Genomic DNA, 17,277 nt, shown 5'->3' with positions numbered 1-17,277 from the left:
GCTTCCACATGGTGTTGAGCCTGCCAGTAAACAGAAGTTAAGAACTGAGGTTTGGGAACCTCTGCCCAGATTTCAGAGGATGTATGGAAACACCTGGATGCCCAGGCAGAAGTTTGCTGCAGGGGCAGGTCCTCATGGAAAACTCCTGCTAGGGCAGTGCAGAAGGGAAATGTGGGGTTGGAGCCCCTGCCACAGTCCTTACTGGGGCACCTCCTAGTGGAGTTGTGAGAATAGGGCCACCGTTTTCCAGACCCCAGAATGGTAGATCCATTGACAGCTTGCACTATGCACCTGGAAAAGCCGTAAACACTCAGTGCCAGCCTGTGAAGGCAGCCGGGAGGGAGGCTGTACCCTGTAAAGCCATAGGGGCAGAGCTGCCCAAGACTATGGGAACCTACTTCTTGCATCAGTGTGACCTGGATGTGAGACATAAAGTCATAGGAAATCATTTTGAAGCTTTGACTGCCCCTCTGGATTTTGGACTTGCATGGGGCCCATAGCCCCTTTGTTGTGGCCAATTTCTCCTATTTGGAATGGCTATATTCACCCAATGCCTGTATCCCCATTGTATCCAGGAAGTAACTAACTTGCTTTTGATTTTCAGGCTCATAGGTGGAAGGGACTTGCTTTGTCTCTGATGAGACTTTGGACTATGGACTTTTGAGTTAATGCTGAAACGAATTGAGACTTTGGGGGACTATTGGAAAGGCATGATTAGTTTTGAAATGTGAAGATATGATATTTGGGAGGGGCCAGGGGCAGAATGATACGGTTCGGCTCTGTGTCCTCACCCAAATCTCATCTCCTACCTCCCATAATTCCCACGTGTTGTGGGAGGGAGCTGGTGGGAGATGATTGAATTATGGGGGGTCTTTCCTATGCTGATAGTGAATGGTTCCCACAAGATCTTATGGTTTTATAAAGGGGAGTTTCCTTGCACAAGCTTTTTTTTTTTTTTTTTTTTGCCTGCTGTCCTCCAGGTAATATGTGACTTGCTTCTCCTTGCCTTCTGCCATGATTGTGAGGCCTCCCAGCCATGTGGAATTGTAAGTCCATAAACCTATTTCTTTTGTAAATTGTCCAGTGTTGGGTATGTCTTTATCAGCAGCATGAAAACTGACTAATACAATGTGTTGCAAGTTTGGTTTTTTTTCAAGGCCTGTCTCCTTGGCTAGCAGACAGCCCTGCCTCCTTGATGTATCTGCACATGGTCTTTCCACTGTATGTGTACATCTTTGGTGTCTCTGTGTCCAAATTTCCTTTCCTTTCCTTTGATTTTTTAGAGGCAAAGTCTCACTCTGTCACCTAGGCTGGAGTGCACTGGCAGGATCATAGCTCAGTGTAACCTAGAACTCCTAGGCTCAAGCAATCCTCTTGCCTCAGCCTCCTGAGTAGCTGGGACTACAGGTGCATGCCACCACCCCTGGCTAATTTTTTAAATTTTTTGTAGAGACAGGGTCTCTCTGTGTTGCCCATGCTAGTCTTGAACTTGTGGTCTCAAGCAGTTCTCCTGCCTCAGCCTTCCAAAGTGATGAGATTACAGGCGGGAGCCACTGCACTCAAATTTCCTTTGCTTATAAGGACACCAGTCAGGTTAGATTAGGGCCTAACAGCCTCATTTTAATTTAATCACTTTTTTAAAGACCCTATCTGGAAGTACAGTCACATTCTGAGATATGAGAGGTTACCACTACAGCATATACAATTCTGGGGGTGAGGAGGCACAATTCAGATAACATTCATAAATTATTTTTTGGGTTTTTTTGAGACGGAGTCTTGCTCTGTCACCCAGGCTGAAGTGTAGTGGCATGATCTCAGCTCACTGCAACCTCTGCCTCCTGGGTTCAAGCGATTCTCCTAACTCAGCCTCCTAAGTAGCTGGTATTACAGGTGCGTGCCACCGCACCCAGTTAACTTTTTGTATTTTTAGTAGAGACGGGGTTTCACCGTGTTAGCCAGGATGGTCTCTATCTCCTGACCTTGTGATCCGCCCGCCTCGGCCTCCCAAAGTATTGGCATTGCAGGCTTGAGCCACCGTGCCCAGCCACATTTATAAAATTTTAAAAAACAAGGAACTCAAGTACGGATTATTTACTGGCAAAAGCACTTTAACAGTAGTAAAAGTTTAGGATGGCAATTACGTCTCAGGGTGGAGGAAAAGAAATGTCCTTGCAATCTTTTATTTCTTCAAAGTACAAGATCTGAAGCTAATATGACAAAATATTAAGATAAGTAAAACCAAACAAAAACTACAGATGCATTTGTAATATTCTTCCCTGCATTTTGGTATCTTTAAAATTTTTCATTAGGAAACTGACAGTGACCAGTGAGATCCTCATATTAAAACAGTAAAGCTGTGATTGAGGACAGAAAGGAAAATGTTTAGACTCCTCATTGGCTTTCTAGATTCATTTCCTCAGTCCCCAAGTACAACCCCAGACATAAATAAGCAAATTTACTCCAAGGATTAAAAGGAAGTATTATATTATCTCAGGAATTAGCCGCAGCACTCCTCGATTTTTCTCAGATCCTAAATCGAAAGAAATAAGGGGATCCTCCATCTGCTGAACGCTGGTCCCCTGGGTCCCCTTATTTCTTTGAAGGGGGTGGGTCGCCCCTTCATAAATCCCCATTTTTCACTTTTTATGAGAAATAAAAACATGTTCACCCATTTTTAAAAGCAGGTTTACAAATGCAAATACTTGAGGATTTAAATTTTTATGTGATGGTGTATTGGTCTAAGTCTAAATGTTGATATCAATGTTTTTGTGTTTTGATTAGGTATGGCAGAACTTTGAAAAGTAGGAAGGCACATTGTATTTATAGAAAAACAAGGTTGAAAGTCTTAGATTTGAAAGAGTGGCAAAAAGGGAGGCTGGAGATATCAAAGAAAAGTGGTCAACTTCACAACTATCACCAGTTGCTCTATTTATATGAACCTGAATCTGGGAAAATACAAACTGTGTATAAATGCTTTTGGTGTCCAGCATGATTACATGAGCAGGTATCATCCTGGGAACCTGACTCAGGGCCAGTCCAAACCATTGACAAACCATGCCCTCTGGCACACTATCACCAAGAGCAGGCTTCAAGGTCATCCTGTGCCAGCACTATCCTCCAGGGAACTCCGCAGGCCAGCACAGTTAATTACACTAACAGCCAAGGAAATTATATTGGCCCACCACAGCCTAGGAAGATGAATATCTCTCTTCCTTAGTCACAGGGGGACGTTAATGGCATTTTTATTAACTTGTGACCTGTTGACTGCTATTAGAATATAGATTGTATACATAAACCAGGTTGGGTATTGCAGATATGATTATGGAGCAACTACTGTGGCAGCCACTGGGTTTCTAATCATTGTTGGCAAAGTGAAATTGTAAAACTCAAAACTGCTTTTTGGAATCCTACAAGAAATGCTTGAGATCAAAGTTTATATTGTATCTTTGCGTCTTCTTGAAATTGCAATTTGTGATTTCCATGATTAGACTGGCAAACAAGGGCAGATTTTAAAAGAGAAGAAAACTACAAAGGACAGATGATGATTAGGGTTATCTTAGATTTTGGCAACTCAAGGTTGAAAACTTTCCTTGTTGAAATTGTTTTGATTAAAAATAAATGCAGCTTCCTAGCAATTCTATTTGTGCAGGTATCCCTAATAATCAGTGACCAGATTATATTCTGATCTATTACTTCAGTAATGTGAAAATTCACTTCTGCAATTATGTACAATGTGATATGAAATATAGCATTAAGTACTTTAGTCATGCTCTTTAGAGTCTCATATTAATGGTAATGACATCAAGGTTGCCAAAGTGTCTTCAGAGTCAATATCTAAGGATGGTGATTTATATTTTGCAAAGTGCCTTATTTATTCTATGAAGTGCATTATTTATCCTGTAAAGTGCATTATTTATAATCACAACCTTTCTACCCTTAGTTGAAGCAAAGTTTATGCAACCCCTTTTAAACTGCTGCCTTTACATATGGGGTGAGAGCAAAAGGGACAAATGGTACCATTAACACAGTAAATTACAGTATTAACTGACTTGACTAGAAGCAGAAAATACTATATCTGAAATCTTGCCATCCTAATTTAGAAGTCACAAGTGGTTTAGATTAAAAAGAAAAAAAAATAATCTGCCCTTCAGGTTCTTAGCTCAACTAAACATTTGAACTCTCTGTGCTAGAGTTAGTTCTACATGAACTTTAGAGAGTCTAGTTTCAGATGGGACTATTTAAGCTCAGAGAGAAGGGAAGCATTGAAAGTAAAATTAGACTGCAGTTGAATCTCTGGGACTCCGGGCAAGAAAAACTCACAAAAGCATAAAATTGATCTTTTGTCCCAGGACTGACACTTTCACTGATCTTTCTGTGATCACCACTGTAAATTTTTGTTTTCTACACATTGCATTAGAAACTACTATGGTTTGAATATGATAACCAAGAAGCATGTGTTGGTAACTTTATACCCATTGCAACAATGTTGTGAGGTGGTGCCTAATGAGAGGTGATTAGGTCATGAAAGCTGTGCCCTCATGAATGGATTAATGCTGTCATTGGGTTCCTTATAAAATAATGAGTTTGGCTCCTTTTGTCTCTTTCTCACCCTCTCCCCTTCTGCCACAGGGTGATGCAACAGGAAGGTCCTTACCAGATGCCAACATTATAATCTTGGACTCCCCAGCCTCCAGAATTGTGAGAAATAAATTTCTTTTTTAAATAAGTTATTGGTCTCTGGTATTCTGTTATGCAGAATACCAGTATATTTTGTGGCACAAAATGTAAGTAAGCCAGAAACTTAGGATCCTCTTAGAGACAAAACCACTTATGTGGGTGTAGTTTACATTAGAAATGAAGCTGCATGCTTCTATTAGTATCCTGCTGAGAAAATTGCGTTTTCCAAGTTTTTAAAATGAAATATTAATTATATTTTAAGGTAAATTTATTTTCCTGACAGTATAAGAAACAGCACAAATTAAAAATTAGATAATAAAATTATTTTCTTAGACCCGTACTTTTCAGAAACATGTATTATAAAAATCATGGGATTTGGATCAGACAGCCAGTTTACAATTCCAACTTTGCTATCTATTAACAGTGTAAAATTGGGCACATGATTAACTTTTCTGACTTTTGCAACAAGTATTCTTTTCCTATAAAATTATTCTGAGAAGTAAATGAACATCTGACTTAGTGTCTGGGGCACAGCTCAACTTCAACTCAACAAATACGCTTTTTCTTTTCCCCGCATTGCTCCCTCTTGCTATAGTTTAAAGCTCTAAGTGCATAGGATGCCACATTTAAGTGAATGGCTGGAGTTTAGAAAGAGGTCAAATGGATTTCAGCATGATTTTTAAGATATAGTAGAAAAACATATTTGCAGGCTGAAAAGAAAAATGGAATAATTGAGATTTAACTGCTTAACACCAGCTTCTCTCTGATTATTTCCCCTTTTCTGTAACTTCAGCAAAAGGGCCAGGGAAAAGTTATTCCCATCTTTTGAATGTCACTCATAATAGGAACAGCAATAGTACAAATAACTGACATTAAAAGAAAAAGTCCTAACGTTTGAATAAATATTTACTTTGCTGGTTTGGCTTTACCTCCTACTTCACTTATCCTCTGGTGCCCACTGCCAAACAAATAAAATAGGAAAAAAGAAAAACCCAGAGAAAAATGTAGAACCCTATAATACATGGATCCATGCAGCCCTAAAAGAGAAAAGTAAATTTTATGCCAATAGAATGGCATAAATAAGAACAGTCAGCTCATAATTATTTTAGAGTCTCTATTAACATAATTAAGTAGGGTATAATATCATGTACAGAAACAATTTACTCTCTTTTGCTTGTTTTTATTTACCCAGCTTGTCTGCAGCCCTGCAGGAAGTCTTTTAAAACAAAACAATCAATTAATTCCCCTAGTATTGGAAATGTGAAAATGAAGAAGGCTGGCACAACTTAGGCAGGTTTTCTGTATCAAATGGAAATATCACAGGGATTTAAAAAATGGCAAGAATTTGATTGGGTAAAAGACCCTATTTATTTCAGCTTTTATAGGTCAGATTTTACCCCATTGTGTGTGGGTGTGTGGGTGTGTGTGTTATGAGTTAGCAAAATATCAAATGCATCAAAATTCTGAGTGTATCTATATATTGTATGAATTTGGGTTTTCCTATGACATTGCTACCCTCTATAAATGTGCATATGTGCACTGAATGAACATTGTCTTGAATTGAAAATGTCATAAGCTAGCTGGTTATATGTAGTGAGGGACCCATCTGATTCAGCATAAATTGCCTTCCCATTCCAGAAAAAAAAATAGATTAGTGCTATAGCACTTTAATCATACCCTGGATGTCAAGCCTGTTATATTAATGGTTTTTGCATTTAAATAGTGAAACTGGATTCAATATAGGGAAAATGAGTTAGCAGCTAGCCCAGAAAAAAGGCATCTTCTATCCACAATGAAGGTGTGTCATTTCTCCCTGGAGTGAAAACTCACTGCAAGTTCATTCCCTCAATGCTCAGGGACCTGCCTTTGAAGAAGTTATCCATTGTGAAGACAGGATGCTTAATTCCTTTTTGTGACCTTAAATCTTTGGTTTCTGCTGAAAATTCCGATACTGGTGTCCTTAAATGGCAATCTATTAAAACTAATTTCTCAGCTCCTATCCACCAAAAACCACGCTCAAAGGTTACAGTTTGTTAGCATTGATTCCAAGTAGCCTGCAAATGACATATCAGAGCCAGGACAAAAGAAAAACAACAGCTTATATATTTTAATTTAAATATCAAAGATTCTGTATTTCAATTGTGATTCAAACTGCTGTTATACCTGTCAAGTTTTATTAAAATTTTAGGTGTCATTCCTTTTACCTTTACTTATGTAGTAAAATAGTCATTGATCATTATCTTGTGAATGCATTTTTAGTTGGCATACATAACAAGGCCAGACTGGAGTTCAGGGCTTAGAGCTTTGAGTCGTCAACCATCAAGTGAGGCATATATAGGTTGTTTTAATGAGTGTACACACTGTAATAACCATTATGTTTACATGTGATGAAAATGACGATGCCAGAACATGATAGGACATAGTTTAACAAAACAAGTGTTTAGAATGATCACCACCCGTCCATCGGCTTTTTTTTTTTTTTTTGAGATTCTCCCATTCCGCAATAGAGAACAACACACATAAATATTTGCTAAAATAGCCAAGAAATCTACTTCAATGTATGATGTACATGTTGTGTTACAAACTACCCCACAGTAAACTCATGTGTGTGAGAGTAGAATAGAATTCTACATTATTTGTCCTATTCATCCTCCAGAGTGATTTCTGGTTCTCAGAAGTTTGAAGTGCCAGGTGTTTGACTGCACTGCACTATTTGGAATGAAATGTAGCATTTTGAAATGACTAAACATCTTGATGGCTTCACTTCCATTTCACATTTGCAATGTCTTTACTTTTCCATAATAGTTCTCATTTTTCAGTTACTGTTTAAATTTAGCAAACTTGTTACTGAAATACAGCATACATATGGGAAAGTATACAAATCATGAGTAGACACCTTGGTGAATTTTCATGAACAGAGCACACGCATGTAACCACCACTTAAACCAAGAAAAAGTACTTGGCCAGCACTTTGAGAACTCTTTCTTGCCCCTCCCAATCATTGCTCATTCACCTTCTATTCTGACTTCTGATACAATAGTTTGACCTGTTTTAAACTCTATATGAATGGAATAATACTTAATGTGCTCTTTTGTATTCAACTTCTTTTGCACAATACTGTCTTTAGGAGATTCATCTACACAGTTGTATGTAGTGACAATTCATTCATTTTCATTGTTATATTGTATTCCATTGTGGAATATACTGCAGCTTATTTATCTACTCTTGTATTTATGAACAACTGTGTTGCATGGAAGCAATGCAGCATTGGGGCTATTATAAATGCTATGCATACTTTTATACATGTGTTTTCATTTTATGCACACAGTTATTTAGAACATTCGTAGGAGCTGCATTGTTGGGTCATAAAGTGTGGTATATCCAGCTTTATTAGGTAATATTAAACAATGTTTCAGAATGGTTTTGCCCATTTACACCACCACAATCAGTGTATGAGAATTCTAGTTTCTCACCAACAACTGGCATGAACCATACTCGGTCACTTTTCTTTCTACTTAATACATAAAAGTAAATGCAAAATTTTTGCAGTAGCACATAATGATGCGACAGATCACTAACACTTTATGAAAACACCACCATTTTATCTATATTAATACACCTCATCATGATCCTTTCATTCACATTGTCACTATTTTTAAAAAGAATCTCTAAGTTTTTCTCCTGTTCTCTTCTCCCTCCAATCCAAATAATTCTAAACAAATTCATCAATTTTTCTTCTTAAAGTGTGTCTCTAAGCATATTAACCTCTTCTTCAAAATTTTTAAGGCTCTCAGTTATCTTCAAATCATTACTCCACAAAATTACTGGCCCCCTCCCCCACCTTAACTTGTAAGCCTTAACTTCTTTTTCTCACATGCACATATATTTCATTCAGGGGCAATCACTCTTCACACAAGTATGCCAAAAACTTCTCTACAGCCAATTGTTAGTACATACTATTATTCTTTTATAGTGTCTCTCTCTTTTCCCCACCCACATTTTCTGTCTTACTTCAAATGTTATTTCTTTCAGAAGCCAGATGTGCTTTCTTTCCTCCATTCAATTCTTCTGGCACTTTGTCTCAGTGAGAGTTAAATCACACCACCCCCCCCACATTAAGTTATTTTATTCAATTATTACATTGTTTTAGTACCATTATACTAGATACTAAATAGGTTCATTGCTGGAGAAAAAAGACACAGCCTAGGAAAATGCATTGCATGTAGAAAGTACCCAATAAATAGTTGTAAAATTGAAGTGAACATGCAAAGCATGTATATGTTTTACTGAAACTCTCTGGATTGTTGGAACATTTACCCAGTAAAAAATGACAGATTTTTCTGGGCCAAATAATGACAGCAGTCTCTGAGTATAAGAGAAGAAGTAAAGTTGGCCAAATAATCTGTTCAAAATCTGTTTGAGTGACACAATCTACCCTGTCCCAGATTGCTGCTTATTACATTTAAGGGATCTATATTTTCCACGGAAACTGATTTCTGTAAAAGGGAAAAAAAAAGATAGGAATCAATTGATCAATTTGTGCTCATCTAAGATAATGTAGATTTGTGCTGGATTATTTTCAAAATTCCCTTGGCACAAATAGTCTTTATCAGACAATGTCAACTGAATCACACTTAACATACTTAGGATCCTTGCAGGTTTAGCAAATCAGTGCAGCATAATTTGCCAGACTCTTCATGGTATTGCTGGGAACAGGTGTGGAAGAAGGAGCACAAGCTTAAGAATCTGATAGACAGAGATTGAAATATTAATAATGCCTCATGTAAGCAGTGTAGATTTGGACAAATTACTTAACCTTCTAAAGTCTCAGTTTTGTCATCCATAAAGTGGGGATAAATAAGACGTAATTTTCAAACCTGATGTGAAAATAAAATAAGATAATGTATCGAAAGTAGTTAATACCATGGCTGGACCTGAGCTTAGGTCTTGTCTCTATAGCCTTCCCTGACTCTACAACTGGGTTAGGGCCTCCTATGTTCTGCTTTTGTAGCACACTGTATTTTTGCTTTAAAATTTTATCATAGTTCATATCTGTACAGTCATTGTTGTAATTATTGCATTTGCTCTCTATAAGTTCCATTAGAATGGTTCCATGTCTATTGTATCATTGTAATATATCCAATATTTACCATGATGCCAGACACATAGTTCATGATCAAAAGTATTTATTAAAAAATGAATACTTCTATTCTCACACCTCTCACACCATCCTGCCCACACTGACAATAAAGTTGCCATGAGTTTGAAAAAAAAAATACATTAAAAAGTGAATGATATTTTTCTTTTACCTTCATAAATAGTTAGAATATAGGGTCAAATGGCTGAGGTTTTTGTTGTTTTTTTTTTAACAAAACAGAATTTATATATTCTAATGAGTACCACCCTTGTTAAGGTAGTCAATTTTGCAAGCTGTACACACATTTCTGAGATACTGACATAGCTGGAATAATTGTTTGAAGGGCCTATTAAAGTCCTACCTTCAAAGCCCAGTGCCTGTTATGCAGAAGAATATCATTGAAAGTGCTTAATCTGACTTTGAAGAGAATATTGTATTTTTAAGAACAGTTAAAAATCATTTAGAATTAACTGACAAATTAAGCAGTTTATTTTTCATCTGAAACAAAGTTTAGAAAGCATTCACAAAACTGTTTTTCTTCTATCACCATAAATTTGAGGACTAATTCTAAAGAAAAAGAGTTCCATACATGAGCAATGAAAGGCCCTATGATCTCCCAAAGTACATATTGTGAAGGGAAATATTCTTAGTAATGTATATTTGGTGTATTTGTGAAACACACACACACACATAGCTACACACAACAATCTCTCACCCCCATCTCCTCTGAAAATTACATTTCTTTAAAGTCATGTCTGATATAAATTCCATTTTAAACTCATTTTCCACAGGTTTTTCTAAGGAGTATGATGAGAATAATAAATATCTCTCACTGAATAAAGCACAATACACATTTAAGAACATTACAGTTAACATCTCCAAACCTCCCGCTGATCCTAATGCAGCTTCCTAAAGCAGTGGATTTTCCATGATGTTGTCACTATAGGGATTTTATGTTAGAAATGCAATCTAAATAAGCTTTGGCCTTAAATTTTAATCATATGACCATATAATAAAGAATAGAAAGTTATAGTAAAAATACAAGTATACATATAACTTTTACAGTCTGTAATAGTGAATTTCTGTGATAGTGTGTTATTAGGATTATATATATATTTTTAAGATGGCTGCCATAAAGTGAAAGTCAAAGAAATATCAAAAGCATGCCTGGTACCTCTTGAGTGTTTTTGCATTGTAGGTGGAATAGGAGCACTGTTATAATACACATGGACAATGTTCCCTAGTCATTTCTATTCCAGTGGCAACTATGTTTGTAACACCACTGACTATAAGGGTACCAGAGCTGGACCCAAAAAAAATGAGCTGAAAGGGTGGGGTCAAAGACAAGGAACATGAAAGAAAGAAGTTAGAAGCTAGAGGAGAATGGGAAAATTGTGTGCAGTCTGACATAACATTGGTCACTCTGCTAAAATAAGCTTATTTCCTTGATAAAATCATTGGCAACACCTGGAATTATGCAATTTTATTTGCAGGGTGATTTCCAAATAGTTGGTGCCCTACCCAATTAAACGTCTCTTGGAAACTCGAGTTAGAATGAGGGCTGAGCTATTACTTGTAGCAGTCAGTCCTCAAAAGAACAAATCATTGAAGAAGGTGATTTGTGCATTTGAGCAGTTAACTGCACATCTTTTAAAGGACATACTAAAAGAGGTTTTGCCTATGCTTCATCCACCAGGGGTAGTCTGGATTCTACTGGGTTTCCTTTCTTTTTTGTTTATATGGACTTATTTATTTTACTTTCTTTCTTTCTTTTTTAAGATACCACATTGACTGAGACATTTAAAATACAAAACGGTAATTAAGAGTGTTTGAGGCAGCTCCAGCTGGTTCTCGAATAGCTCCCAATAGGTAGGCTGACATTTCCACCATCCAAGAATCCCTGCTTGGATGCAGTTCAGAGCAGCCAACCTTGATTCCACCCACCATTTGATTAAACAACAGAGAAACGACAAATAGTGAAAGTCACTTCTCTTGGGCTAGCTTAAAATGACAGAAAACGCAAGAAAAGAGAATGATGGAAAAGGAGATCATGAATTAACATAAAAATATCATATCAAATTTCATTCTTCAAAGTGTGCATCTAATTGGTCAATGAGCCTTCTAAATGTAGAAATTGCATTAGCATCTCCAGAGCTGAGTATCTTGAGGGTGATTTGAAATACAATTTAATTTTCCCTCAGAATTATGCCCAAACAAGGATTGAGATAAACAGCCACCTGTCTACAAATCTTTAGGAACAGCCTTACATTGTGACTGAAAACCTGAGATATTGCTAGGACAAGAAAATTTAAAAAAAATAAGACATGATTTCTCTCTTCTGAAAGTTTATAAGGTAATTGAAAAGACAAAAATTGTTCAACTAGAACAACTAAATAAAAATGCCAAGTGGTGTATAATTAAATATCAAAATGTTTGTGTGTGTGTGTGTATCAGTTTGGGGTGTAAATAAGGACAATTTGATAATGATCTAGGGGAAAGTATTTTGTTAACTTTACCACTATCCAGCTAAGTGTAGGCATATGCACTATTAAATTTGTGATTGAGAAGTTGTTATTCAATATGGAGAGGCTTCAGGGAGGTCACTGAGAAAGTGGGAAGATTGCATGAGGTTAAGGAAAATGATCACTACTGGATTTCTACTCTGGATTAGGAATCCACAGTCCTAGGTCGTAGTTCCAGTTTTTCCACAAAATAATCAAATTTCAATAGCAAATTATTTTCCCTCTCTGGATTTTGATTTTCCTATATATAAAATGAGAGCTTTGGACAAAGTAATTGCTTACATATGTTCCATTTTCTATGATGCTTTGATTATGTCTGTCAGCTCCCATTTATCATATCTGCACCATCCACTGCAGTGGAAGCCTCTAGTGGTGGCTGTTCTTCATTAGCTACTACTAGTCTGAGACCAGTTTCAGGACACAAGTTTTCTAGACATCAAGTGTCAGCCTTGTAGATCTCTTATTACCTAGTGATTTATCACATGTCCTCTGATTCCCATTTCAAACAATTATCTTTCCTCCTTGTTACTTTAACTAATGTTCATTTCTCTACAATGAATCTTATTCCTCCTTTAGACCTATTCTTCTTCCACATATTTTTCCCCCTCTCAAGTCTTCTTGAAGGCTTAAAGGTTACACAAAAATATTTTTGAATATTAATAAGAAAGCACTATAATTATTGTTAACTCCTTTTTGTCTTTTTCTATTTTGGTAAATATCCCCACGTGGATTGGTCAATACTTTATATTGGATGTGGACCACTAGAAAGATATTTCCTCCTCCCAAGAATAGCCTTTCTAACTGTGCTAACTAAAGGTTGGTATTTATAAATAATACCTAGTATTTAATAATATATTCATATTTGAAACTAGCATATTCCATAAACAATTTGGTTACCTTAGTACAAGATGTCTAAGGAAGTTTGTATTAATTATATTGCACATCTTTGGAAGCTAAAGCAACTGAAGTCTTTGCCTTTACATATAATACCCTTTCTTTGTTGTGTGATAATTATACTCCAGTTATGTAGAAAATATAATTTGATTCTGTAGTTCCCTCTGCTTTAGAAAGAAAGTTTTAACAATCTTTTTAATATTTTGAATCATGCAACGCATTCCTGGAGCATCAACTTAGCATTTGCAGTCAGCATCCACAGAAAACCTTGCTGTTTATCTGCTTTCAGTCCTTCTCATTGCCCTGAAGCTGCATTTGTTTCTACATTATTGTTACTCTGGCTACATCCAGAGATTTCTTCTGTATTCTTGAACACTACAGACTTGGCTTTCATTAGATTTTTCTCCTTCTTGATGCTTTTTCTTAACCTGGTGTACATATATTCCCCTATTCTTTGTCATACTTTATTAACACCTCTTTTTACATTTATTTTGCTGATTTGCTCTCCTTCACTACCAACTGGGAAACTGCTGTTGGATCTCCTGTGAATCATGTATCAGTGTATCTATCTATCTATCTGTATTTATCCATCCATCCAACCATCCATCCATCCATCCATCCATCCGTATATCCAGTGTAGTTATCCATTCTAAGTTAAAACTACAGTGGTATGTTGGCAGTTACTGGATCCTTCACTTAGCTTATGTATTTCTCCATCAACATAATCATGGAGAAGCTTCACTAATTTTTAAATCTTACTGTGCCTAAAACCAAATTGAATTTTCATTTTAATTACTTACCTCAATCAGATATCTATTCCTCAACATTTTAAAGAAAGGATTTAAGATGGCTTACAGGAACATGTGTAATACCATCACAGTTGCCATTGGGAGCATAACATGGTCAAACACAATGTAGGACAACTTGACAATATTTGTCAAATCACAGATGTCCACATCCCTCAGCCATAAATTCTGCTTTGAGGAACCTGTCCTTGGAATATACCTACACATGTACTAAATGATGTATGAACACAATTATTGTGATATTATTTGTAATTGGCATTGTTTGTAATTACACATATTGAAAACAACATACCACAGCAGGAGATTGGATAAACACATACAGCATAGTGAAGTATCATTCCACAAAATATTCAAGAAGCCATACACTAATAGGGAATAATCTTCAACATAGATTAAGTAAATGTAGACTCATGTAACTTTTGAGGAGAAAAAAGGAGGGGGAGAAGAGAATAGCTAACTAGTTAGGTAAGTAGATCACATATAAATTTCATTATAGATGAGCTTACCTGTCTATATCCTGAGATGCTGTATATCTCTGGAAGGATACACAAGCAATGATTGTGTTGATTGATTCCAGAGAGGACACTGGATGACTGCAGGACAGAGGTGAGAGAAAGACTTCTTCTCATGACTTAGTGATAGAGAGACCTTTCACTCTATATCCTTTTAAACCTACACCATCTCTTCAAAACTATAAAAGAAAGTGAAGTACCTAAGAAAGATATCATGAAAATAAGAAAGGAATTGGAGCAACAGCAAATAAGTGTAAAAAATATAAAAAGATATTAAGATAAAGATAGCGGTGAGGCCAGTACATAAAATGTTCACTGCAAGGCCTTATCTTCTCTCAGGATGGCTAGACATTTTTATTTCCTTGCTTTGAATGAACAATTTCTATTTTAAAAAAAAGAACGCACAGGGAAGGCCCATTCATTCCTTACCTGGGGCCTGAGGGGTATGCAGGGACTCTCATCAACAGGGCACTGTATGCGATTTTGTACCAGGCCCTCAAAAAAATCCCAAAATGCATGCAATTCTAAATTTAATGAGGCTGATTATTTTTTATATTTCAGCTTTATAGAGATATAATTTTCAAGTGTAGTAGTATATAAAGTCTACAATGTGATGATTTGATACACATACGATTACAAAACAGTTACCACAATCTATTTAATTAGCACTTCTATCATCTCACCTAGCTAACGTGTGTGTATGAAAACACAAATATTCACTGTCTCAGCAAATCTGAAGTATAAGCATACCTTGTTTTAGTGTGCTATGATTTATTGCTCTTGGTAGAGATTGCACTTTTTACAAATTGAAATTTGTGGTGACCTCGCATTGAGAAACTCTATTGGCACTATTTTTTCCATCAGCATTTACTCACATCATGTCTCTGTGTCACGTTTTGGTAATTCTCACAATATTTCAGACTTTTCCATTATACCTGTTATAGTGATCTGTAATCAGTGATCTTTGATGTTACCTATTGTAAGTGTTTTGGGGTGCCACAAGTCATGCTCATATAAAATGGCAAATTTAATTGATAAATACGTTAGTTCTGACTGCACCACCTACTACCCATTCCCCTATCTTGCTCCCTCTCCTCAAGCCTCCCTGTTTTCTGAGACACAACAGTATTGAAGTTAGGCCAATTCATATCCAGCAACGTTCTCCAAGTGTTCAAGTGAAAAAGTTTCATATTTCTTGCTTTAAATCAAAAGCTAGAAATGATTAAGCTTAAGAGAGGAAGGCATCTTGAACGCCAAGATGGGCTGAAATTAGGCCTCTTCTGCCAAACAGTTAGCCAAGTTGTGAATGCAAAGGGAAAGTTCTTGCAGGAAATTAAAACTGCTACTTCAGTGAACACATGAATGATAAGAAAGCAAAGCAGCCTTCTTGCTGATACAGAGGAAGTTTTAGTCATATGGATATGAGATCAAACCAGTCACAACATTCCTTTAAGCCAAAGACTAATTCAAAGCAAGGCCCTAACTCTCTTCAATTCTGTGAAGGCTCAGAGAGGTAAGGAAGCCACAGAAGAAAAGTTTGAAGCTGGCAGTGATTGGTTTATGAGGTTTAAGAAAAGTACAAGGGGAAGGAAGGAGCAAGTTCTGATGTAGAAGCTGCTGCAAGTTATCCAGAAAAGCCAGCTAAGATAATTGATAAAGATGGCTACACTGAACAACAGACTTCCAATGTAAACAAAACAACCTTGTGTTGGAAGAAGATGCCATCTAGGATTTTAATAGCTACAGAGAAGTCAATGTCTGGCTTCAAAGCTTCAAAGAACAGGCTGACACTCTTAGGGGCTAGGGCAGCAGATGACATTCAATGGAAGCCAATGCTGATTTACTATTCTGAAGATCCTAGGGCCCTTAAGAATTATGGTAAATCTACTCTGTCTGTGCTCTAGAAATGGAACAACAAAGCCTGGGTGACAGCACATCTGTTTGCAGTATGGTTTACTGAATTGCCCAATTTGAGACCTACTGCTCAGAAGAAAATATTTCTTTTAAAATATTACTGCTCATCAACAAGGCAGCTGGTCACCCAAGAGCTCTGATGGAGACGTACAAGAAGACTAATGTTTTTATGCCTGCTAATGCAACATCCATTTGACAGTCCATGGATCAAGGAGTAATTTTGACTTGCAGACAAGGGGACGGAGGGCATTAGGACAAATACCTAATGCATGCAGGGCTTAAAACCTAGATGATGGGTTGATAGGTGCAGCAAACCACCATGGCACATGTATACCTATGTAACAAACCCGCACATTCTGTATGTATCCCAGAACTTAAAGTAAAATAAAATAAAATAAAGAAATACAGTTTGTAAGGCTACAGCTGCCATAGATAATGATTCCTCTGATGGATCTGGGCAAAGTAAATTAAAAACCTCTGGAAAGAATTCATCATTTTAGATAACATAAAGAGCATTCATGACACATGAAATGGGGTCAAAATAGCAACACTAATAGAAGTTTGGAAGAAGTTGATTTCAACCCTCATGAATGACTTTGAGGGGGTTAAGACATCAAGTGGAAGAAGTAATTGCAGATGTGGTGGAAACAGCAAGAGTAATAGAAATGAAACCTAAAGATGTGAATAGAATAGAAAATTAGAATAGAATAGAATAGAATAGAATAGAACAGAATATTTTTAGAATATTACATAAACTTTAGTTTGACTTTAATTGATAAAGCAAGGGCAAGGTTTGAGAGGATTGACTCTAATTT

At 36.6% G+C, this 17,277-nt stretch overlaps 1 long non-coding RNA gene across 1 annotated transcript in view; it reads left to right on the top strand.

The window, feature by feature from the left end:
* Nucleotides 1–17,277, top strand: part of LOC100936966 (uncharacterized) — a 69,113-nt gene that overhangs the window by 48,899 nt on the left and 2,937 nt on the right. The window contains exons 3-4 of the long non-coding RNA XR_008523589.2: nucleotides 4,630–4,698; nucleotides 13,102–13,152. This is a non-coding gene — a long non-coding RNA (uncharacterized LOC100936966). The remainder of the gene's footprint in view (nucleotides 1–4,629; nucleotides 4,699–13,101; nucleotides 13,153–17,277) is intronic.

This window comes from Pongo abelii, chromosome 2 (assembly GCF_028885655.2).
Source record: "Pongo abelii isolate AG06213 chromosome 2, NHGRI_mPonAbe1-v2.0_pri, whole genome shotgun sequence".
NCBI classification, from domain to species: Eukaryota; Metazoa; Chordata; class Mammalia; order Primates; family Hominidae; genus Pongo; species Pongo abelii.
This window is presented reverse-complemented; position numbering and strand designations above follow the sequence as displayed.